Here is a 26485-nt window from a genome sequence, read left to right on the forward strand (position 1 = left end):
AAAATTAATTAATTTCAAAAAAAAAAGAAAAAAAAATCTCTGTATATACAAGTGAGTAACCTACAGGAAATATACATTCTCCTGTTCCTCATCAAAACCATCTTGACTACATTTTCCCTGTAATGCACTAGAGGAGTACTCATACTAGGTTAAGGATCTTAATCCCTAAACTAAATCAAATTACCTATCAAAATAATCACACTAAACCAAGCACTAAATTAGTTCTAGAGAATTATTCTAGAAGAATGTCTTTTACTTAATAATAAAAGAAGAGAAAACAGGAATAGCTGTCTTCTCATGGTTCCTCAGTCCACCTCTGAAAAACAGGATAATATTCTACTAAGAAACAAGGTCTTCTGTAAAATTTCTTTCCAATTCAGAGTAAAGAAAAGAAAGGTAAGCAGAGAGAGTTCTGATCATCCTACAGAATATTTTCCAGGTGCCTAAAAATCAGTTTCAAGTTCAGTTCCTTTATCTTCTATTTCTCATGACCATTATTATGGGGCAATTTTTTTTTACAGAGTTTAATCATAAGCACTGGACAGAAAGTAAGGTTTGATCACTGTGGCAGACACTGCTAGCGGTCTTCCAATTCTTCCTCTCTTCTTTAGTAACAGAATTTTACTGAAGCATATGGCTCTTAGTAAAGACTACATTTCCTAAATTCTTTTGCAGCTAGATGTGACCAAGTTCTGGCAAATGGGAATGGAAGCGATGGATGCAATTTTCAAGACTAGCCTTAAAAACAAGGGGAATAGTTTCTCCTATCCCGGCCTTTAGGCTGGAATGCAGACATGATAATGGAAGCTGAAGCAGTCACACTGAACCAGAAGACAGAAATTACATGCTAAGGATGAGTAACACAATAGGAAGGGCCAGCCCTGTATTGCCTTCCAAGACTTTTACATGAGAAAGAAACTTCTCTTTCATTAAGCCCCTATTATTTTGGACTTCTCTGTTACAGCAGCAGAACTGAATCCTAATTACTATATTTCACGGATGCTAAGAAGACAACAATTTTTAAAATACATCCTAAATTTAGAGGTGTTAAATGTTAAGAGAAAAAGTCTTAGAATCAATAAAATTATAATAATATTTGGATTTATCAAGTAACTTTACAGTAAACTTGACCACTTTTGAGACTTTGTCTTAAAAACACATAAAATAAATGCTATTATTAAATTTTAACTATGGTTAAAATCAATTGTCATCCCTAAATATGAAGATCCTTATCTTCGGTCTACCTATGGTATTCGCTTTTAAGACTTGTAACCCATACTACCTAGCAAATACAAAATCATCAGGCCATTTATAAACTTGAAACTTCTAGTGAAGGAAGAGCTACCATTTCCTGCAAGTTTCATTAAAATTCTCTAGGAAATAAGGAAGAAGAAATTGAAAACAAAAAGTTTCCATAATTAAAGACATGAATATGACTGCCACATGGTTAAGTCACAACTATCACAAGCTGTATTGAATGTCACAATATTGTTCTGTTTTATGTTTTGGTTTTTTGATCATGAGGCATGTGGGATCTTAGCTCCCTGACCAGGGATCGAACCTGCACCCCTTGCATTGGAAGGCAAAGTCTTAACCACTGGGCCGCCAAGGAAGTCCCAAAACCTCTCTGCATTCTTAAGAGCAAAATCACTACAACTAAATGCCAAACTTTCTGAGGAAGATCTTTAAGCTTTTCCAATGAAAGATAATGGGTGACTAGAACTCTTGTGAGAGAAATGTGGTCCGCAAACAGTTTGGCAAGATCACTAACATTACTACTTTGAGAACTTTCAGAAGTCTGGATCTTTTCTCAGCAGGAGAAACAGCCCCCAAGCCAATCAGGCCCTTCTTGCATGTCCTGCTTAGTAAAGCTGGGAAGACTTTCCGAACTACAGAAACTAAATACATAACAATAATAATTTTCCTAACTCTGAAGTCAGGAAAACCCTGGGTTTTAACCTCTGCTCAGCACTTACTAGTGACCTACGCAAGTTTCTTAATCTCTTTTTGCCTCAATTTTCTCATTTGTAAAACAAACTAATTATAATTTACACCAACACCTTGCAAAGTTATAAAGACTAAGTAATATAAAAGGACCTGGCTCCTAGCACATACTCAATATACATGAATTCCTCTACCAACTGTGCCAGTTAAGTCAATCCCACCATACCTATTTTCGTCCAGAGGATCAAAACTTGCACTGCACTTTCTTCTCTCTTTGGTGGACTATTACCTAATCAAAACTTCTCACACTTTGCACAAAGCAGGTGCACCAAAAACATAGGCTAAAATGAACTGAATATATTTGCTGCTATTTAGCTAATGACACAAAAAACAAGAAATCCACCCAAGTATTCCTTCTTCACTTGAAGACTCCCGTATTATTTTTTTCCTGTATTTCCTGCATTTCCCTGTATTTACAGAGCAGTCCCTAAAACCAAGCTACTTAACAGGTGTTAACAATATAATTTAGGTATTGGAATAGACCCTATCACTATCTTTAAACACCAAATTAAATGCTTTTTTAGTTTATTAATTATCACTGCCTACATGCAAACTACTGAAAATGTGACAGCTGTTAACCTAAAACAATAAAACAGCCAGTTATTTTACCTTCTCCCTATTGGAGATACAAAGGTACTTCTCAGGTCTACAACTAAAGTCTAGTGGTAGGGTGTGAGAGCTCCCCCTTCTGGTCACCTGACTCCATCTTAAATGAGGTTTCTGTTTATTAATGTTCACATTGTTATTGATAATATTTTTTATAATCTCTTTTTCCTGTTAGGCTTGAATTCAGCCTCTACATCAGCAATTCCAAAACTATCACTTCGGACAACCAGAGTCAGAATTACCTGAAATGAGTCTGTTAACAATTCAGATTCCTGGGCCCTCACCCCAAATCTAATAGATCAGAGCGCAACACTTCCTATGAAATTCTAATGCACAGTGAAGTTTGAGAACCACTGCCCTATATGATAACAAGACAAAAAATACCAGTAACAAAAGAATCTAAACTAAGATAAACACTACTGACATTTAGATCACCCAGAAGTAAGTTTCTTAAAAGTAGAATCCAAATTATCACTGTGAATTATCTGTATCAACCAGGCACTTTACATATTTAGTAATGAAAAACTCATGTTGTATACTGAGAGATCACGAACCAAGATACTTCAGAGGTGCTTTAAAACTGGTTCAGGGCTTCCCTGGTGGCACAGTGGTTGAGAGTCCGCCTGCCGATGCAGGGGACACGGGTTCGTGCCCCGGTCCGGGAAGATCCCACATGCCGCGGAGCTGCTAGGCCCGTGAGCCATGGCCGCTGAGCCTGCGCGTCCAGAGCCTGTGCTCCGCAACGGGAGAGGCCACAACAGTGAGAGGTCCGCGCACCGCAAAAAAAAAAAAAAAAAAAAAAAACTGGTTCAACCCAAGTGTTCTCAAATAATAGTGCCAGTGGCAATACTTATATAGCACTTACTATATGCCACATACTGTTCTAAACATATTACACATATTCATACATTTTGTCCTCTCAACTCTGAGATATGTACTATACTGTCCCCATTTCACAGGTAAGAAAAGTAGGGCTCAGCGAAGTTAAGCAAATAGACCAAGATTACTGAGCCTGTAAATGGCAGAACTGGAATTTAAACCCAAACAGTCTGTCAAGGCTCTGCTCCAAAATTCTACACTATACTACTTTCTCCTAAGAAGTGACATTAATCAAAACAAATATGATCACTACAAATGGAGAGGCAAGTATATACCTATGACAGTTGCCAGACTGGGAAGAGGAAGGCAGAGGAAGAAGCAAGAAACAGGGGTTAAGTTCATTTCCTATTTCTTCACCCTGCAGACAACCACTCAATCTTATTGGGGAGAAGGGAAGCGAGAAGAGAGAATTTTTAAGATAGAGTTCACTCTTCCCCTTTCTATCTATATACCCACAAATCTTCCATTTCTTATGCTTCCTCACCCGACAGTTCAGCAATCTATCAGAAACTGGTTGTGGATCCCCAGTTAAGTAAGAGCACTGGTTCAGGAGTCAGACTGGCTCTACCACTCTAGCTATGTGACCTTAGGCAAGCTGTATAACTGCTCAGTTCTCCCTTATCTCAAAAATGAAAATAGTAATACTTTTCTCATAGGGTAAGTTGATTGAATAAGATAATATATGTAAGGAATTCAAAACAGTGCCTGGCCTCTGGTAAATGCTTAGTAAATGTTTGCACCTACTCTTAAATGAGTAAAGGTACTTTTATAGTACTCATTGTCTTTACTACAAATGTAGTCAAATTTAGAGCTATCACTACAAAGGTGGTCATTTCAGAGTCAAGTTCCAATTTAATTAGGATTATTCTGCAAAGCATCTGACATGTATTAATAATAATTTCATGTACTGAAAGGTCACCAGATGACCCACAGATGGGGAGGGAGTAGGGGGGCCAGGGGAGAGACTTTGTTCTTGCAATATATACAATGCCAGTTTCAACAACATGGAGGAAACTAAGCCAGACATATTTGTAATTCCTTATGTTAACTTCCTATTTAAACAACGTCAAATCACTATAACAGCAAAGAGGCTATGTAGTACCAATGTACCATTCTGCTATCCAGAGTGGCTAGAAAAGTTATTCTGCACCAATAACTAAGCACTATTTATTTTAATAATGAAGTTCATTTGTACCAGAACTTGGAATTGGTTGGTGTTGAGCAACTTAAGGCATAAAAAATGATTCTGCCAATCATAAGGAAGATAAATTGTGAAATAAGGTGGATCTTCCACACTCCTTCCCAATACCTATCACTCCTCCTGACAGCCACACCAAAACCATTATCTCCTACATTCTTAAATGCTTTGGAGGTCCAAATTACCCTTTGAGAATCTCAAAACCAAAGCCCCTTTAGTTTTCTGGGGTTCTTGAGCTCTGGATTTAAAGAGGCTATGGAGCTCTTAGTATCATTATTATTATTGGCTGGATGCCAACTAAACTCCACCAAACAATGCAATCCCTGAGGAAAAGGATTTGTATGTGGGGAAGGGAAAACGCTCCCAGCTACAGATGCCCTATCTTCCCATGCCCCACAGTCCATTCTAGGCACAAGGCACAAAGAGCATATGAAAAGATTTGGGGGTTAGGTATTTGCTAATAAGCTTGTTTTGCAAAAAATGTACATTCTCAATCAGACTATTATATCCCTTATAAAAAGATGTCAAATATTAACAGTAAACAGTGTGAATAAAAGCCGCATCCAATTTTTGGTATTCACTGTGGTGAAAATAAGTGTTTGGTCTTTGTCCAGGATTCCACAGAGCTCCTAAAACCCTTGCAATTCCCCTAAATGGTAGCAGTACCTTTTGTCATTCATAATGAGCCCCTTCCTAATAATGACTTAGGATGGGGCCTCTGGATAGCCTTGGGATGGGACTGCTCACCAGAAAGACCAAGTGATGAGAGCGTTAGAACTTTCAGCCCTACCTGCCAACCTCAGGAAGAGAGGACGGGGAGGGGAGCACTGGAGATTGAGCTCTGTGAAAACTGGCGAACAAGATTTAGAGAGCTTCCAAGTTAGTCAACACGTCGTGCTGGAGAGTGCCTGCCTGGGGAGGACACGTACTCCATACCCCAAATTTGCCATCAGCCATGCAGAAGGGTGGATAGCCTGGGTACCCCATCTGCAGCTGGTGCCTGAAGTGGAGGCAGTTTTGTGGGGCTGAGCCCTTAAGCTGTGGGGTCTACACTAACTCTGAGAGTTAGTGTTACAATGGAATTGACAGAAGTGATGTCGGAAAAAGACACTACATTCACACTAACACAAAATACACTCAAAGTAATGCTCTTTTCATTTGAAACACATTTCCCCCTGAAGTAATCCATTTTCATACTTAGGATACAGGAAAGAGATATGGAGAATCAAGAGAGTAACAACCCTGAATAACAAGCCTTCCTTACCTATCCAATGAAACAGCTGGTCTGGTTAAAGGATTAAACAGAATAAATAAAATCGGCATCACCTGTCTCTCCTATCAAATCCAGTCACTTTAGAGAATATGGTTTATATAACCTTTTGCTGTCATTACACCTCCACCATAGTTACCTTTCTCCCCCAAAACAAGCAATACACTGTAAGAAGAATGTTTTTAAACCTTGAAATAAACATTTAGCTTCAAAAAAATTTATGAGAACCAAAATTTAAGAGTTCACCCAATATTACTTTAAAAAAACAAAATAAAGAATAAGATTTTTCTTCCGAATTGGAATATCCCTTAATGAACTAACTAAATCCCATCATTTTGCAGATATTCTGGTCTAAATGCAAAGGACTTGCCCCTATGCCAGACAGTTAACACTCATGTATCCTGACATTCTTTCCCAACTCTTCAGAATTCAGGCAAATACAGAACAAGCCACATAAAGACAGTTCTTTTTGAACTTCATAATTTGTTTTCAGAGTCCTCAGTAAATAGGAAATAATCTTAGAAAACTTTGGCACTCATTCCGCCTGCCAGTGCACGGGACAAGGGTTTGCTCCCTGGTCTGGGAAGATCCCACATGCCGCGGAGCAACAAAGCCCGTGCACCACAACTACTGAACCTGTGCTCTAGAGTCCTCGAGCCACAACTACTGAAGCCCGCATGCCACAACTACTGAAGCCCACAAACCTAGAGCCCGTGCTCCCCAACAAGAGAAGCCACCGCAATGAGAAGCCCGCACACCGCAACAAAGAGTAGCCCCCGCTCACCACAACTAGAGAAAGCCCACACGCAGCAATGAAGACCAAACGCAGCCATAAATAAATAAATAAGTTTATTTAAAAAAAAAAAGTCAAAGCAATTCAACTACTGCTCAAACGTATTTGCCCTAATAAAAATCCAAAAGAAGCTTAATATAATCAAGTAGTTTGCCTCCGTTTCGAATAATAAATGTATGCATTCCAATTGGAAAAATAAGTTAAAATTGGAATTCTATAAAATAACTTTCAATTATTAAAAAGTAGACAACCCTGTGTTGGAAGAGACCCCATAGGTCTCTTGTGGTCCTACCCATCTTGCTAGGTATGCTAAGAATGCAAGGCTCTGACCACTCTACCCAGGCCATGTCATAGGGTTGTGTTTGCAGCAAACAACCTTGAAGGATACAGTAATGTCTCCCTCTGGGACAAAGAGCAGGGTTGCCTTCTGCATGCTATTAAATAGTAGGTTCCCCAAGCTCGGTGTTCCTCAGCTATGACACAAACCCACTGCATCTCCCACATGGAAGTCTTAGGGATAAGGGGAAGCAGCACACAACACACTGATCTCCTGCTGCTGGCTGTGGCTTAATTAAATTCTTTGTCTCTGACCCTAGAGTCTCATGTCTTCTGCCAGCAGCCATAAAACAATATCAGGCTAACATATTAGCTTATAAGGAGAGTAAAATAAAATCCCCAAACCTGTTTACTTAATTGACTGAGCTTTGTGAGACATAATGATTTTGTTGTGGATTTAAGTTGTATAAGTAAATAATAGAGCAGTTAGATGGTTTCTTAGAATTATTAGAGTAGAGGCTAGGTAAGAACACCAGGTCTCAAATATTTCATTCATTACCCAGAAGTTTTCTTTATAGAAAATCCTCCTGAAATAATTAACATTTTTTTGCGCCTTGTCCTCCTCACTCAAGCCAGCACATGTTCCCTAGGAGCTGATTGGCTGTTTCAATTGTTTATGTTCCATCTTCTAGGTGTCTATTCTAACACGAAGAAATTAGTGAAGGCCAGAATCCTATCATCAAGAAAGGTGGTAGGGACTTCCCTGGTGGCACAGTGGATCCTCCTGCCAGTGAAGGAGACACAGGTTTGATCCCTGGTCCGGGAAGATCCCACATGCCGAGGAGCAACTAAGCCTGTGTGCCACAGCTACTGAGCCCATGTGCCACAACTACTGAGCCCATGTGCCACAACTACTGAAGCCTGAGCACCTAGAGCCCGTGCTCCGCAACAAGAGAAGCCACCACAGTGAGAAGCTCGCACACTACAACAAAGAGTAGCCCCCGCTCACCACAACTAGAGAAAGCCTGCGCACAGCAACAAAGACCCAACGCAGCCAAAAAAATTAATTTTTTAAAAAAGGTGGTAAAATAAAAATAAGAAATTAAGTATTCACTCGTTTTGCTTTAAATAAGGCTAATAAAATTTTTAACTTTTCAAAAACCAAACCTTATTTTGTTCTTTCCTATCCTTAAATAGCTGTAAGCTTATTTACCCCAAAAATTCCACTTACCTCTAGAATTAAGTCATTATAGAAAGTTAAAGGACAAAGTCTCCATAGTACATGTCCAAGAGCCCTGTTGTTGATTTTTTAACGTGAGACTGGCAAATATATGCAAAATTGGTAGATATTTCACCAAAATATAGTCAAAGAAATCAGGGAAGTAAACTTGGGCAGAATGTAAGTGATAACACTACTGCAGCCTTTGTTTTTTGGGAAAGATACTGGGTTTTTCTCCCCTCCCCTAAATGTACTTTCCAGATGTTTCATAAAACAAAAGTATCTTTGGGCAAAAACATCTCCAATTCTTCATGTATCTCTCTCCCACAAAATGGTTGCAAAATTCCTAATATCTCCAGCTGCCAATTAAATGCATTAACATATGCAAAGTGATGAAAGGCAAACATTAGGCACTCATTAAAGCAATTATTCAATTCTTCCATTTTCTGTCACTTGTGAAAGAAACTGATAAATACTGTGAAACCACAACCTACATGAAAGAGTAGAGAAGCGGGTGTCAAATTAAGGTTCTATGGGTCCTTGAGACCACAAAAATGAAGCGACTGTCAGGGAAAAGAGTGCTGACAGTAGCACTTATAAAATGAAAGATTATGATTCTATGTGGTAAAAGACGTTTTCAGCAGGGCTAGAAGTTTGCTGAGTCAGCTTCATTTTTGAAAATGACTTCATTCCGAAATGTCTGATCCAATAAGAACGTGAGTCCTTATTTTTACTACCATGCTGAGTTTTCCTTCTTCAAATTGGCAAAAACTAAGGGATGCTAGCCAAAGTAATCATTTTATATTGTCTTTGTGACCAAAAAAAATTGGTAGTCCAATTAGTAAATATCTACATAAGCTATATAACTTTTGAATGTAATATTTCAAAACAATTTGGAAGAACTGGAGAGTATGCAATAATGTATAAGAGTACTAAGTATCTGATTAGAAGAGAATAGATATTACAATAAGATTTTCCCTCAAAATATTCAAGACTTGTAGATTTATTCATTCAGTCAACAAACCTTTATTAGGCACCTAATAAGTGGCAAGCATTGTCCTATACATAGCCATATCCCCCTCTGCCTGGAACAAAGCTCATGTCCTTTCGGGGCAACAATCCAAAGTGGCATACACAGACAATAACCAAATAAGCATCACCCCCCCCCCATATTCTTCCTTAATAGTATTACTAATACTGACACCCTTATAGGCAATTTTCCCATTCTGGTCTCTTAATTAAGGGCAACATAATTCTGTTCTCTTAAGAAAGGGCAAGGAGATTTTAAAACACACTCAAACCTCCCCTCAGTTTCCCGCAAAAGATCGGATAACAAAAGATAGAGCATTTCACACATCCCAAATCTCAAGCCTCAATCTGCCACAGCTCTGAGGTCTTGACAACCTGGGGAATAGGACTGAAATTGCACAACTAAGTATGCGTCTTACTTGGCCCACCTAATCAACTGCCAACTGTCTGACACTATTTAAATTATCCAATATGGTTTGGTGCTTATCTCAATGTCTATGCCTTTATCCACATCATATCATCTCTCCAAACCTTGGATGTCTAGCCTTACAACTCATCCTATTTCTATCCTAACTTACCACCCCCAAATCCCACCTTAACTGAAACACCTTCCCTAACTATTCCAGCTATCAAAAACTGCCCAAATGGGGACTTCCCTGGTGGTCCAGGGGATAAGACTACACATTCCCAATGCAGGGGGCCCACGTTCGATCCCTGGTCAGGGAAATAGATCCCACATGCCGCAACTAAAAGCTCCCACATGCCACAGCTAAGACCCAGTGCAGCCAAATAAATAATATTAAAAAAAAAAACTGCCCAACTTCTCTGAACTTCCATAGCAAGGCCCTTCTTAGATCTTAAATCTCATATTTCATACTCCTATGCCTAACACTCACCATGCTCTAGCCACACAAGTCTCATTATATTCTTCAAACATGCCGAGCCCTGTCCTGCCTGCAGGTCTTTATACATGCCAAATATGCCTTCCCCTGCTCCTAACGCTGTTGACTTCTCATCCTTCAGATCTCAGCTCAAATCATCATCTGCTCAGAAAATTCTTAAAGCACTCTTGTGGTCCTAAGTCTATCAAGGATGAAATCACGTGCCAGTCTGTATCAGAAATCCCACATACAAGCATATGTTTGCAGGAAAAAAAAAAAGTTACTATATTACCTAGACAACACACACACAGTAAAATGAGTGACAAACTGAGAAACTTTCTTTGAACAGGTTACCAGGTGAGATGCCAACTACAAAACTAACATGATCATTTAGAGTTTGTTATATCTAATGAGGCAGAGGTACCTACATTCAGATCATCATACAATCTAGTTTACAAACTACAAGCCATTTTTAAACCAGATTACCAAGATTCTGAATCAAAGCAGTCTACCAATTTTGATGTAAAATCTGTTAACGGGGTGAACTTCTACAGAAGCATTCAACTGTGTGCTTGAAGAAATAACTTAACAAAGAATAAGAGATGCTATAACATTTGCACTAAATTCTATGTCAATGCAGTACAGCTGGCATGACTGCAGGCTGCATAGCAGTAACAATATAGTTCTATTCACTAAAAGAGATCAAGAGAAACAAAAACAACAAAGATAAGAGTTGCAAAGACTGAAAAACAACCAATATGTGTTGGCAACAAATCTGCCTTTTAAAGCACACTTTGCAACCAAAGACAACACCATCAAAGCACAAACTTCTACCCTGATTATCAATTGTTTCTATGGAAATTATATACATACGCCGTATTTCGAGAAGCTAAGTTCCTATAATGATATTCCAGATGTATCATGGAATACATTTGTTTAATGTCTATTTTTAAAGACTTCATATAAAATTAAGCAAAACAGTACCTGTCACTGATCAAGAGTGACTACAGTAATTCCCTCTATCCATAATGCTCTTCCCTGGATGACTCATTCAGTCACATCCCCTACAGATCTTTGCTCAAATGTCATTCTGCAGTTGAGAACTCCTCTACCTTATTTTAAATTGCAACCCAAGTTCTACAAACCCAGAAGCACTGCACTGTACCCTGCCTCTCCTTCTTCAGTTTTAGTCAAACACTTATCTCCAACGCACACATTAGTATGTCGATTTCATGGGGACAGAGATCTGTTTTGGTCTACTGTATTCACTGCTATATCCCCAATACCTAGAACAGTGACTTTGCACACAAAGGGTTGCTGAATTCACAAATTAATAAAATAGTATGGGTTAGAGATGCAGCAAGTCAAAAACACTTGTTCTTTGGACTCAGAATATACCCGTTAGTGGGTCCTCTAATCTCCTAAACCCTCATCTATTACTATCTGGATCAAAACAAAACAAAACAAAACAAAATTTAATACCCTCTGAGAGAGAAGGATTCTATTCCTAAAGCTTAAGTCACTTCCACAGTCTGAATTAGCTAAAGTAGTTAACAGCAAGTGTTTAATAGCCACCCAGCATCATTTTTGGGAATAAACACCCTGTATCATCTCTAGCAACTCTATTCTCTATTCTGTTCTAGTAATGCACAATTCTACGGACTTTTTTTTTTTTTTTTGGCCTCATGGCATGCAGGATCTTACTTCCCTGACCAGGGATTGAACCCTCACCCCTTGCAGTGGAAGCACAGAGTCTTAATCACTTGGCCACAAGGGAAGTCCCTCTACCAATTTTTAAACTAGCAAAAAAACGATACTTTCCTAGAAGCAGCAGGATCCCCACAAAGTATGTGTATCACATTGTGTTTGCAACTATATCAGAGTGACACAGTTAATGTAACCAATCTTACATTGTCATTTTATAATTAAAACATGCTTCTAATTTTGGAACAATTCACTCAGATTTAAATCAATTAAAATAGTGTATAATAGCACAGGCAGATCAGCCCGGTGCTTTGTGACTGCCTGGAGGGGTGGGATAGGGAGGGTGGGAGGGAGGGAGACGCAAGAGGGAAGAGATATGGGAATATATGTATAACTGATTCACTTTGTTATAAAGCAGAAACTAACACACCATTGTAAAGCAATTATACCCCAATAAAGATGTTAAAAAAAAATAGTGTATAATGAACTTAAGGAATCACATAATTGCCAAAAAGTTATCTCCAGAATCTGCATCTTCAAAAAATCTTTGCCATTGATTAGTTCTATTTTAAAAGCTGCTTCTATGTCTTAGGTTTCTTTTTTTAGAGTGTGTGTTTTAATATTTGTAAAGAATCATCTCTTCATATTTAAAAAAAGAGAGGCAGAGTGCGAGACAGATTTTTTTATAAGAGCAGAAATTATACCAATTTCTCCAACTGAAAGTAGCAGAGGTAAAGAACGTGCCAACAGAAAACAAACTTTCGTATTTTCAACATATGTGTCACATCCAAGACATGAATTAATCTTGCTCCTGAAGAAAAATTACTAAATTACCAAAAAACAATAATTTTTTAAAAAGAACTAAGACAGCCCAACCTAAGTCCTTAACCCCAATCATGATACACAAAATGATGTCTTTTCCCCATACCCCCACCTCTCTCAGATAACTATCCAATAATAAGTAAAATGATTTTGCTGTTCCTGGCTCTGATTTAACTAGAACCAAGGACAAGTTTTAAGGCAAATACATCTTCATTTCCATGTAACACATGCAACCAGGAAAAAAAAATTAATGTAAAAGATGGGATCTGGGGTGAGTTTTTATTCTTGTGAGGGAGAACTGGATTGGGCAATATGTATGACAAGAAAAGGAAATATGTCAAATTATAAAATACAAAAAACTTACAGATTACTACCACAAACTCCTAAAAAACTTCTCGTGTACATTAACAATTATTTTTTTTAACATAGAAATTCTTTGGATCGCAAATAAAACAGTTAAAAATTATATGACTTTCAGAGCTTTAAAAAAATGGCTTTGAAATTACTGCAAGCTTTTCAGAATACTGGAAAACAATAAATACCTAAACTAGGATCACTGATCCAAGAACAAAGGAAACTGGAGACAGTGACTCCATTTCAGAAATTTCCTTTGCAGCCACTGGACAATCACTTCCCCAAGTCCCTAATAATGGTCTGCTTTTCCCTTCCAATACCTTCCCCATTTTTAAGTTGAGATGGAGTTACTCCCCCACAGACACCCCAAAGATGGGTTTTATATGTAAAATGCTAAATTCCATCCCAAGGAACTATATATTAGCAATTTCTTTACAATAGCTCTTGAGTGGGGTTTAGGCCACAGGAAGAATAGATAATCTATGGCCTCTGCTGAAGTCTTTACCTTTCACGTGCCTCAGTAACTTGAGAAAAATTATCCCATTTTTCTACCCATAGCAAAGCCACACCAACAGCCCCTGAACCTAACAGAGATTAACAAGCCACGAGACACCAGCATCTCCCAGTTCACTTTCTCAAAGCTTTACAGGGTGTTCCATGGGTGGGGGAGGCAGGGCCGTCATCAAACAAGTTTAAGAAACACTGAATTAGGACTTCCCTGGCGGTCCAGTGGGTTAAGACTCCGCACTCCCAATGAAGGGGGTGCAGATTCCATCCCTGGTCACGGAAGATCTCATACGCCGCATGGTGCAGCCAAAAAAAAAAACAAAAAAAACACTGAATTAAACAGATTCTCTGACGATCTAACTTCTATGAACCTTTAATAAACTTACACACATCATGAATTTCCAAGATGGGGATATAATATGTAGGGTTTCCAATTTATTTGATACCTACCCCCATGGAAATCTCTTCCAGGTATTCTGAAACACACCAGAGAAACAATACCGGCATTACTCTTAAAATTTAAATTATCCCTTATCCCCATCTCCACTGATTATTATAAACTCTTAGGATGAACTAACATTCCCTTTGGTCTTATGAACAAATAAATCATATGACCTAAAATAATTCAAACATTTTCATAGCTTATATTTTGTAGTATGTATACTATATGTACACTTTCTGAAACAAATGAGGGTATTAGATATTGATTTAAACCCCAGCACTCTAATATTCACAGGAACTATCCATTCGTTCCTAATTATCTGATAAATGAAAATTTGCATTTTAAAATCTAAGTTTATTTTTAAATCTTACTGTTAATCTTAAACTTCACAATAAAAATATAGTTCTCTGGCAAAGTAACAAGTGATATAGATGGTTTAATTCCACTTCAGAAGATTCTAAAATTGAGCTCCTCTCAAATACCATTCAGCTGGTGAAACAAATACTAGTAACTATAGTGAAGTTGTATTAGGAATGAAAATCCTTGAAACCACACATAACAATGATTCTTTGTTAAGAAACTTTATTCTTTCACTTCCTACTCCTCTTCATCTGCTTTTAAACAGATTTAAAAGCAAACCAAAAAAAAAAAATTACAAATATCCTTAAATTGCCTACCAACAAAGCAAATGGATTGTAGCTGAAATCTTGCTTATGATTTCTTCTACAAAATTTATCATCTCATCCTCTTTAACACTAATTAACATGGTATTCTTTCACTCCACCTCCATTTCTCCCTCTGGTTTCATTTGATCTGTTATTCTCAATCTCTTCTGTTTACACAAGGAGTAACAAAAAGTGATCACCTTTTTAGCTGAAAACAATGGCTGTGGCTTAATATCCAACAGTAGACAGCTTCATATTGCCATTTGGGACACAGAGAATGGACACAGGTGTTCTCTGAGACATTGATCCCCCAGCTCTCCTGGGGCTGCAGCACCTCTAGCAAGCCAAGAATAGTCTTATCCATTTACTCCAGTGTAGCATACAATATTTTTCCGTCTGCCTTGATTTGAAAAGGGTTAGGAAACATTACTCTAGAGCATACACTGCTACATCAAATAGTGTAAGGAAAAAGAAAAATTAAAGAAAAATTCAATCAAGTCCTTTAAAAGTAGCAATAATTTTTTCAGGATGGTAGCTATATTAAGACTAGATTTTAGTTATTAGCATTTTCCCTTGGGACTTCCCTGGTAGTACAGTGGTTAAGAATCCGCCTGCCAGTGCAGGTGACATGGGTTCGAGTCCTGGTCCAGGAAGACCCCACATGCCACGGAGCAACTAAGCCCATGCGCCACAACTACTGAGCCTGCCTTCTAGAGCCCACAAGCCACAACGACTGAGCCCTTGTGCTGCAACTACTGAAGCCCACGGGCCTAGAGCCCATGCTCCACAACAAGAGAAGCAACCAGTGAGAAGCCGGTGCACCGCAATGAAGAGTAGCCCCCTCTTGCTGCAACTAGAGAAAGGCCACGCACAGCAACGAAGACCCAACACAGCCAAAAATAAATAAATAAATAATTTTTTTTAAACATTTTCCCTTGAGATTGGAGACATGGTTTATTTTAGTAAAAAAAAAAGCTGAAAACATTTTTTACATTTGATCAGCTAAATGCCAACTTTGAATTTCACCTGTTTTCATAACCAACAATCATGTGAACGATCCTAATCATATGCTCTTCGTAACAATTAGTTTTCCATAAAAAGTCACTGCGTTCAAACATGTAACTGAACTCAAGTTCAAGCAGTTCTAAAACTAGAATTTAGGATTATTTAGTTATTAGTAAGTGGGTAATGACTCTTTAGTAACTAAACAACACATTAGTTCCTGATAATGAACACAGACATGAGGCGATTCTACACAACAGGCAAGAAACTATAATTCATTCCTCTAAAAGCCAAATAGGTTTCACATTCACTTCCTGATTACAATCCTTGCAATAAATTCTGATACGCTGCCTGAAAGAGACCAGGTTATACTTAAGTGGGCGAAAAAGAAAAATAAAGCACTCAACGCTTTTTGTGAAATCCAGCAGTCTTAAAGAGGGTGCTTCAAACATCAATGTGCATAAAAATCACTTGGGGATTTTGTTAAAATTCAGATTCTGATTCAGTAGGACTGGGATGGAGCCTGGTATTTCTAAGGAGCTCCAAGCTGATGCTTACGCTCCTGGTCCACAGACTACATACTGCATACTTGACACCCCTACTTCCATGACACTGGTTAAGATAATGGATAAAAATTTAGAGCAGGGGCTTCCCTGGTGGCGCAGTGGTTGAGAGTCCGCCTGCCGATGCAGGGGACAAGGGTTCGTGCCCCGGAAGATCCCACATGCCGCGGATCGGCTGGGCCCGTGAGCCATGGCCGCTGAGCCTGCGCGTCTGGAGCCTGTGCTCTGCAACTGGAGAGGCCATAACAATGAGAGGCCCGCGTACCGCAAAAAAAAAAATTAAAAAATTTAGAGCAGACACCAATCCTCACCTCATTTAATTTTTATGGTTTCATGAGATTAATCTGCGGGGGGATGGTTATTAAACTGTTGATGTTTGAGAGAAACGCAGATAACTTCTGAAAGGTGGGGGCATTGAGAGGCTGTAATAATAACAAGGGCAAACACCTACAGAGCACTTACTATGTGCCAGTGAAATGTCTTAAGTACTTCACTTAGGTTAACTGATTCTCCTAACACTGTGTGGTAGAAACTATTGCCAGCCCTGTTCTACAGAAGGTAAACTGAGTGACAAAGACTTTACTCAGATTGCATGTAACTAATAAATGCCAGAGCCAGGATTTAAATCCAAGCAGTCTAGTTCCAGAGTGTACACTTTTAATCCCTATTCTAACAGTGTCTCTCCCAAGAACATACAACAACAGAATTAAAACAGCAAATCCAAATGGCTTACTCTTAGAGAAAATGATGCAAGTGTTAAAAGTGTAAAGTGTTAAAGAAGAGAGTGAGCAACAGAGGTTCTCTTCAGGTGACTGACCACTGAGGCTTGGTGAACACCATGACTTAACAATATGTAGTATTTTGCTATATTAGAAATTGTTCTGGACTTCAGCATAATAGCTAAATAGTTGAAAAACACTTTTTTTAAATTTTTTTTTAATGGGAGACCACTTCAGTGGCAAAAATGGGGTTTCACTTCATGGAATAAGCAGTTTGAGACCAATGTCCCAGGGGCGATTAGTAACGAAGAGTTCTGACACCCAGGACTTATAATAGCAGCAGTGGCAGACATACCTGAAATGACAAGTAATGAAAATTGCTTTAGCAAAAATATTTTGGACTGAAGGGATGAGTAACTAAAAGTAGAAACGTAAGGGACAAAGCATAACATGACCAGGAATTTGATACTGTTGAGTTGAGGGGAAGAAATGGAAAAATTAAACTGCTATTTCAAACAAAGAAATACAGGAAGGAAACAAACATTAAAGTCTGAATAATTTTTAGGAGAATAAGAACTGGTCATCAGAAAAGATTTTCTAAGCAATGGTTAACTGTTCAGACAGTACAGCTGCAGAAGATATAGGACTAAACAGATGGATATGGTCAAACAAAAGTAGATGAGTAATCATCACTTCAATGAGCCCAAATATGAATATGGCTGACCAAGCACAAAAGAGGTCCCAGGAAACACAGTACACAGGCCTACAGAATATGCAGAAAGTGAAAATATTAACCTTCAGACATCACATTCATTCATTTGACAAACATTTCTTGAGACACATCATAAGTCTGGCACTATTCTAGGTGCCAGGGATACAGGGGTGACCATACCAGGTCAAAAGCCCTGCCTTCATAGACTTACATTCTAGTGGGAGAAACTAATAGACTTGAAAGAGAATACTGAATATTGAAAGCCTAGAATGAAGCCCTTTAATATAGGAGAATATACAGATCTATTTATGGGACATAAGTTAACAAAATATTAACCCCTCCTTCCCCAGCAGAGGAAGCTCTGTAGCCTGAAGTGTTCCTCATTAAGCATTCTTTGTCCTCTCAAAAAAGACCCTAAAATGATACATGCATTTAAAATATATCTACAAATAAAGTACAATATGACTTTTACTTCCAAGAATGGCTATAAGTACTACTCCCAGACAGGCAACACAATAAATTGTACTTCAAAGTTTTCCAAATGCAACACTTCTTGGATCAAAACATTTTATTAGTGTAACCATTTTTAAAATAACTGGAAATGCTTCTATAATATACCACAAAATTATAAGTGGAAAAAGTATCCAAATAAAAGAAAACAAATCTTGAAGTTACAAAAAAGTCAAGATTTGGGCTTGGTGGACTTTAAAAGAATCTCACCAATATTTGATTTTAGCCCGACTACCCTAGGCTGTAACACCTGCCTCAGACTGCCAAAAAATTAAGTTCAACTGAGTACAGGTGTCAGTTATTACGTGCAAAAATTTTAAGAGGCTGTGACACCTTCTGGGTCTTGTCTACCAACACCCACACACTACAGAAAGCTGATTTAAACCTACCACTTCTTTTAAGTGTTTCTTAACGAGCAATCTGTTCTCTCTATACAAATAAGGAGAAACAATAAGAAAATATTTGTTTCAACATGAACTTTCCTTATAACAATGCATTACACAGTTGGATCTCTTTGGCTTTACAATGCTAACATTTTTCTGTGCTACAGTACCCTGGATGTACCTAACATTCTGGAGAACAAATACTGTGATCCCCAAAGTCTGAAAATGTTACTCAAGTTTTTTTGGTTAAAAAAACCAAAACCCGTTTTTAATTACAAAATTAAAGTGACCAGCAAGCAAAGATTAGGTGTAAAATGAACTGATTCTCTTTTCACCATACCCTTGCCACAATACTGCACGAGTGTAGACTTCGGTACATACTCTGAATCAGTAAGTCATATGGGAGAAGTGAAACAATCTGGACCAAAGAAATGCTTCCACAAATAAATTAACTTCATTCCAGTACTCAAAGGGATCTTTAAAGTTACTGCCTACGCAAGTGTTGTCTTACGCTTTATTTCCTGGCACAAGCTCATCTTGAGATTTTAAACCTTCCTGGCTTTTAGATGCATATGAGATGGCCAGGCTTTCAAAAGATTATCTCTGAATACGATGAGTTGGGAAACAGGCAGGATCTGATACTGGGTGACCCAACCGAGCCAACAAAATGCTGTCTTAATTTAGTGAGTCCCTGACTTGTAGGAGTTAAAAACTCTCACCCCTTATATTGCGATGACGTAATCTTCCCCACTGCATTTCTCTTGGACTTAAAGGGGAGGACCAAAAAAAAAAAAAAAAACGAACAAAGAAAATTTCCCCCTAAAGAGAGGAATTAGGCAAACGGCAGAACGACAGTTTCGGGAGGTGGTTAGGTAACTCCCTGAAAGGGAAGCTTCAGCTGAATAGGCAGGGCGAGTTGGAGAAGGAAATGTAAATGGTATTAGGAACTCGACCTAAGGCAGGAATAAAGGAGACCGGAGAAGCGGTGACCAGGCCCACCCCGCGGGACAAGGCGTCGGGCTGCGGGACCGCTGAGGAAGGCGCGCGGCAAGCAAAGCCCCGGGCCGTCAGCGAGCCGCGCGCCGCCCGGCCGCCACTTCCCCGCCGCGCTCGCAGTCCGCTCCCCTCCCCCCGCTCGCCGCAAAATGTCCGCGGCGGCGCCCGGCGAAGCAGGAAGTCGAAGCCGGGGCGCGGCGGGCAGACCCGGCCAGGGAGTCCGGGTCACCGCCACACCGCGCACCCCAGGCGCCCGCCAGCCGCTCCGCGGTCCAAGGCGCCCCGGACCGCCGCCCGCCCTAGGGGTCCGCGGCGCCGGGGGGAGGGGAGCAGGGCGGTCGGGATGGGTGTGACCCTTTCCTTCCGCCGCTGCCAGGTGACAGCCCGGCCCCGGCCGCGCCCTCGGCCCTGCCCCGGCGTCCCGGCCGCACACCTCTTGCCTGACCTGTGCCCCCCCAGCCTTGCCCTCCGCGACCCCCTCCGCTCCGTCCCCCGACAGAACCCGGACCCGCGCGAGCCCGGACGGCGCCGCGCGAGCCCGGCACCCCACCCCCACCGCGCGCGCCCCACGATCCCAGGCTTCCAGGGATCCCAGAGATGGGGTGTCCCCCCCCCGGACGGGGAAAGGCCGGGGGCAGCGCGGCGGGGACCGGACTGTGGGGAGGCCGCTCCCGCGGGGAGCCTCGGGCCCCGCACTCACCTCAGCTCCTCCGCCGGGGCGTTGGCAGCAGTGCGCGGGGTCTCCTCAGCTGCCGGACAGGGGCACGCGCCTGACGTCAGCACGCAGGACACGCATGGTTGGGTGCCCGCGGAAAAGGGAGGGACCGGGAGGCGAAAAGAGGCAGAGCGGTTCCGGGCGGGGCCTGAACTCGTCCCCTGCCCAGGTTCTGGCCGCCTAACGCGCACGCGCCAGCCAGCGCCGCTTGCTAGTTGGTGGCTGGTGTCGGTAACTCTCCACTGGTTCCGCGGAATTCGTAATAATGCTATAAACGGTCGTTTGCGAAGCGCTTCCACTAACATGTCTTTTGATACTTGCAACCTTACAAAGTTTTATCATCCCGATTTTGCAGAGAAGACAGTGGCTACTCAAACAGGGGCAGTGACTTGCCCGAGATCACACTACAAGTGGACGGCCTCCTGACTCCCCAGGCCTGTATTCACTCCGCCTTGGCGTGAGAGCTGAGGGCTCGCTTCTCATCTCTGCCAACAACCCACTATCCCTCGCTCCAACCACATAGGTCGTCTTTTGGTTTAGAGACTTCCTCCCCACCGAAAGGCCTTGCACTCACCCGTTCTCCTGGCTTCCTCCTCTTCAGCCCTTCCTTTGGCTTTCAGCCTTCAAATGTCACTGCCTTCCTGATCATCCTATCCACACAGCACCTGTTTATCATGTGTCTTTCCGGCTAGTGTGCAAACTTCGGGAGAATAGGAAACTTCTCTGTCTTTTCTCAGATGTTTCCCAGTGTTAGAGGGAAATAGCTTATCTTAATAATAGTTCGTTTATTGATAACTACCACAGTTATTTGGCCAAGAAAAACACCTATTTCCAATATACTTAATAGTCATATTTTCTTTTGGACTTTTTAATTACGCAAGAAGAATAACTACATTTTTTGAGTATTTACTATAGATATGGTGCTAACAGGTTTGCACGTAATAGTAGGTAGTGTAAAATTCATAACCACCCTATAAGTTAAGAACTATTACCCCCACTCATTGATGCATGAAGGTGTTAAGGACTTACCCAACGTCACCGAGCCAGGCAGTAGCAGAGCTGGGACTTGAACCCAAGAGGCTGGCTCTAGTCCACCTACATACTACCTAGCAGGTTTATTGCAAAGAAATCAGAAGATAAGCTTCAACTGTAGTCCTACCCCTAGTGATGCCAACTATTAATATTTTGGTGTACACCTTTCCAGATATTCATAGATATAGATGCATGTATGCACATTTGTTGCACAAAGATTGTACTCTGCATTTCTCTCTCAAAACTACATTGTGAGCATCTTTCCATGTCAAATAAAGCATCATTTTTAAAGGCTGCATTCTACTATATGGGCATTACAATGTTTATTCAATCAATCTCCTACTGTTGGAATTTAGGTTATCTTTGGCTACTGTAATATTTTTTTTTTTTTTTTTTTGTGGTACGTAGGCCTCTCACTGTTGTGGCCTCTCCCGTTGCGGAGCACAGGCTCTGGATGCGCAGGCCCAGCGGCCGTGGCCCACGGGCCCAGCCACTCCGCGGCATGTGGGATCTTCCCGGACTGGGGCACGAACCCGTGTCCCCTGCATCGGCAGGCGGACTCTCAACCACTGCGCCACCAGGGAAGCCCTCTACTGTAAATTTTTGACTCTTGTAAAAATGCATGAGCTTAATTTCTTAAACTTGAGGGAAAACTGGTTGATTTCTCCCCCTGCAAGACCAGTTGGCAGTGACCTTTCCTCCATCCCATCTCACAATTCCATCAGTGTCCCCAGACAGTGTCTGCCCTTTCCCTCAGCAGCAATATCTCATGAGGTGTCACCCAACCCACTTGGCTTTTCCTGCCTTTATTCTGAAGACAAGGACTCACTTAGCACTTTGTCTATCGTGTTGTCAGGTTTTTGTCAGAAGGACCCTCCCCAACATTTTCACAGCCCCCAAGGCAATAGCGTTACTATTTGACCCCAGTCTACACCTTCCCCTGCTGCCAGCCCAGACCCCCAACTCCTAGTGCCCCTTCCCCACAACACCACTGGCTGCAGCTGCTTCATATTGGCAGAAGGCGCAGCCTGTGGGTCTCCAGGCCTCCTTCCCCTGTGGTTACCAGCCCAGGGTCTGTTCCTTCTTCCTTTGGTAACAGCACTTCCACTTCTCCTGGGGCAACCCTTCCCCCAGTTCTCAATCCCTGTGGCTCTAGAGGAGATGTCTACCCCTAGTTGCAGGGATAGACATGTGACCCATGCTTGGCCAATCAGCATTTTAGAGAGCCCTCTTGCCACAGCATCTCAGCAATGGGCGTATGACACAATGAGAACCACTGAGTCTTAGGTCAATTCTGAGCCTTTGGTCAGCACTGTCCAGTTGAATGAATCTATCTTTTGAGGGCAGGATGTACTCATGGCACTGCTGGCGGCCATCTTCCCACTGTAAGGCAAGGGACTACCTGAGAATGAGTCCAAGACAGAGGGCAAAACAGAGCTGAGAGATGGGACAGTGGAACCAAGTCCTAGGAGCATTGTTTGAGCCCTTGGATCCAGTCTTGCTTCAATTTTCAGTCATATTAGCCAATAAATTCCCTCTTCTCCCTGCAGTGGAAGCCCAAAGTCCTAACCACCAGACTACCAGGGAATTCCCTGGATCTCAATTCTTATTGGGTCACTTCCCAGTTCAGGAAACCGTGTTTTCTCCTTTGCCTTCAAAATAAAATTCAAAGTCCTTTAGCCAGGTATTCTATGTCCTCCATGATCTGGCACCAACTTGCCTTTTCAAAGTTATTTCCCTTTCCCTTCTGTATTAGTCAGAGTTCTCCAGAGAAACAGAACCAATAGGAGATTAGATAGATAGATAAATAGATAGACAGAGATCTACATCTACCTATATCTATAGTATTTATCTATGTTTCCTATTAGATATCTATCTATCTACCTGAAGAGATTTATTATACACAATTTATCACACAATTATGGAGGCTGATAAGTCCCAAGATCTGCAGGGTGAGTTGGCAAGCTGGAGACCCAGGAACTGGTATAGTTCCAGTCCAAGTCCGACAGCCTAAGAACCAGAAGAGCCAATGTTTCAGTTGCAGTCCAGTGGCCAGCAGGCTTAAGACCCAGGAAAAGTCAATGTTTCAGTTTGAGTCCAAAGCCAGGAAAAAGTCTTCCTTACTCAAGGGTGGGTCAGCTTTTTGTTCTATTTAGGCCTTCAACTGATTGGACAAGGCCCACCACATTAGGGAGTGCAATCTTCTCTACTCAGATATTCATATCATCCAGACACATCCAAAATAATGTTTGACCAAATATCTCAGCACCCCATGGCCCAGTCAAGTTGACATACAAAATTAACCATCACGGGACTTCCCTGGTAGCACAGTGGTGAAAGAATCCGCCTGCCAATGCAAGGGACACACGTTCGATCCCTGGTCCCGGAAGATCCCACGTGCTGTGGAGCAACTAAGCCTGTGTGCCGCAGCTACTGAGCCTGTGCTCCAGAGCCCTTGGGCCACAACTACTCAGCCCGCGCGCCACAACTACTGAAGCCCACACGCCCTAGAGCATGCGTGCCACAACTACTGAGCCTGCGTGCTGCAACTACTGAAGCCCGCACACCTAGGGCCCGTGCTCCGCAACGAGAGAAGCCACTGCGATGAGGAGCCTGCGCATGGCAGCAAAGAGTAGCCCCCGCTCGCCACAACTAGAGAGAGCCTGGGCGCAGCAACAAAGACACAGGCAGCCAAAACTTTTTTTAAAAAGAAAATACTTTAAAAATAATAATAAAATAAAATAAATAATCACAACTTCTGTCACACACCTTATGCTGAAGCTAGACTAAATTACTTAGTATTGCGCATGCAGGTACCATGATTTCTGGTCTCTGTGACCCTGCTCAGGCTGTTCCCCTTGCCTAGAACAGCTTTCCTGATCATCCAACCTACCTGTCAAGTCCCACTCTCCTTTCCACCACGAACTGTACCTTTGGCCAACACTGTCCTTGTGTCCCTTCCCACCTCTGTGACTCTGCAGATTCAGTGGTTCCCTTCTCTGTTTGCCAAACTCCTTTTCTTCAAGGACTAGCCTAGATCTCGGCTCTGAAAGCTTCGCTGACAACCCCAGGCACCAATTATTCCCATTACACTTGGTATTTAAAGCATACATATTGGAATCATCTGTATCTGTGCTAACTAAACCATTAGGCCGTGAGCAGGCAGGGGCCTTATCTTATTCACTGTTGTCTCCTTGTACCTAATTTCCTGGCACTCTGCCAGCCCTCAAAAATGTTTGGTAAATAATGAATGAATGAGAGTCATCCACCTCTTCCACAAAGCCTGCTCTGCTTCTTGTCGCCAAAAGTGATCTCTGCCTCTTCTAAACTCCCATAGCACTTATCTGAGGATTTCTTTGGGCCTCACCCTCTTCTGTGATGTTTACCCATGCTTTCTCTGCCTGACTGTAAGCTCCCAGGGGCAGGCTCAGTTTGGGGTGCATCTTCATGCCCCTAAAAGTGCTCTTCAGGTGCCTTAAATGTAGTGAGCACTTAAACACCGGCTGAATGAGAGAAGCCTCAACACTGCATTCTCTGCCAAATGCCAAAGAACGCAAATCCTCTACCTCCTCCCCAGAGCCTGCCAAGATTACTACAGGAGACTCCATATTAAAGAGGCTCTCCTTTGTGGCCTTCAGTCTTAGGATTTACATGAGAAAATCCTAATTTAAGACTTTCTATGCGGGGACTTCCCTGGTGGCGCGGTGGTTAAGAATCCACCTGCCAATGCAGGGGACAGGGGTTCAAGCCCTGGTCCAGGAAGATCCCACATGCCACGTGCGCCACCACGACTGAGCCTGCGCTCTAGAGCCCGTGTGCCACAACCAGTGAGCCTGCGAGTCACAACTAGTGAGCCCGTGTGCCACAACCAGTGAGCCCGCAAGTCACAACTAGTGAGCCCATGTACCACAACTACTGAAGCCCGTGCTCCACAACAAGAGAAGCCACCGCGATGAGAAACACGCCCACCGCGACGAAGAGTAGCCCCCATTCGCCACAACTAGAGAAAGCCCGCATGCAGCAACGCAGCCAAAAATATTTAAATAAATAAATAAGGAAATTTATTTTTTAAAAAAAGACTTTCTGTGCGATTCATAGGCGATAAAATTATCAAGAAAATCGAGGAAGTGATTATTGTAAAAATCCGGCTACTGGCTGCCTCTAAAGGAGGTTGTAACCTGGAATGGATGGGGGAGTGCAGGGTTGGGGGGATGGTGTTGACAATGTTCTATTTCGTGACCTGGGTGACGATTACATGGATGTTTGCTTTATAAGCATTCATTGTACTGTACATGTGTTTTACGTGCTTTTTGCTCACGTGTAACATTTCATAAAAATTAAGGTTAGAAATAATTAAATAAAACAAAAATAAAGTCTCGCTGGTGTTACTAGAAGGCTGATGTTGTTGTGTAAATTTCTATCACTCAGACGCAAGCCTTCCCTTCCATTCTGATTTACTGGCTGCTCTTTCCCTCCTCTGACTGGTCACGGCCCAGGCCTTGCCAGCAGCTCCATTTTGCTGCTAGGACTCCAGATGGGCTCCTGCTTTGGCCTGCCACACCTTACGGGGCTAGAGCTGCTGCAGCTGCAGCCTACTCCAAAGGCTTCGACCTCACCTCCTGCCCTTTCTGCAGCCCCTCCTGCCGCTCAGCCTTCCTCCTCCACTTTGTGCCACATCATTATGCTTGTCCAGGGACCTGGACCATTCTTGGAGTCAGAGAAAGGAGAGGAACTGACCGAACCTGTTTCCTACTTGCCTTTCCCCTACCGGCCCAGGCTTGCCTCCTTCCCTTCATCTGTTACACATCTCTGGTGGAGATAATCTGGGTCACTGAAGAAGGGTGGATGAGACGAGATAGGGAAGAGAAAAATCTAGAAACAACTGAGCGACTTCTTCCCCATCCGGTAGGGTTTGGTAAGAATCCAGAGGCACATGGCACAATGATGAAGTTTTAACTTGAAAATGACCTGAGAATCACTCATGTGGGCTAACTGGTCATGGGCACGTTGTCACCAATATTCAACAGTCAGTAGGTGTCTATTATGTACTAGGTACCTTGGAGGCAAAGGTGAACAATAGCCCCCTGCTTAACCCCTTCAGTGGCTTCTGGCTCCTGCCCATCTCTCCGACCTCCTCTGGACCACCCACTCACTCACTCACTGGGCTCCAGCTACGTTGCCCTCTTTGTTATTGCTCAGACACA

At 41.8% G+C, this 26485-nt stretch overlaps 1 protein-coding gene across 3 annotated transcripts in view; it reads right to left on the minus strand.

The window, feature by feature from the left end:
* CDC42 (cell division cycle 42) overlaps positions 1–20320 on the minus strand; it is a 42408-nt gene extending 22088 nt beyond the window's left edge. Inside the window, exon 1 of one of the 3 annotated variants that reach the window (XM_060141171.1) lies at positions 20235–20319. The gene's annotated coding sequence lies outside the window, so the exon portion shown is untranslated. Of the gene's footprint in view, positions 1–19257; positions 19279–20234 lie in introns of those variants that run through there. The other 2 variants (XM_060141173.1, XM_060141172.1) reach the window with 2 other exon arrangements.
* Between the last annotated feature and the right edge of the window lie 6165 nt (positions 20321–26485).

Source organism: Lagenorhynchus albirostris, chromosome 2, assembly GCF_949774975.1.
Source record: "Lagenorhynchus albirostris chromosome 2, mLagAlb1.1, whole genome shotgun sequence".
In the NCBI taxonomy this organism is placed as follows: domain Eukaryota; kingdom Metazoa; phylum Chordata; class Mammalia; order Artiodactyla; family Delphinidae; genus Lagenorhynchus; species Lagenorhynchus albirostris.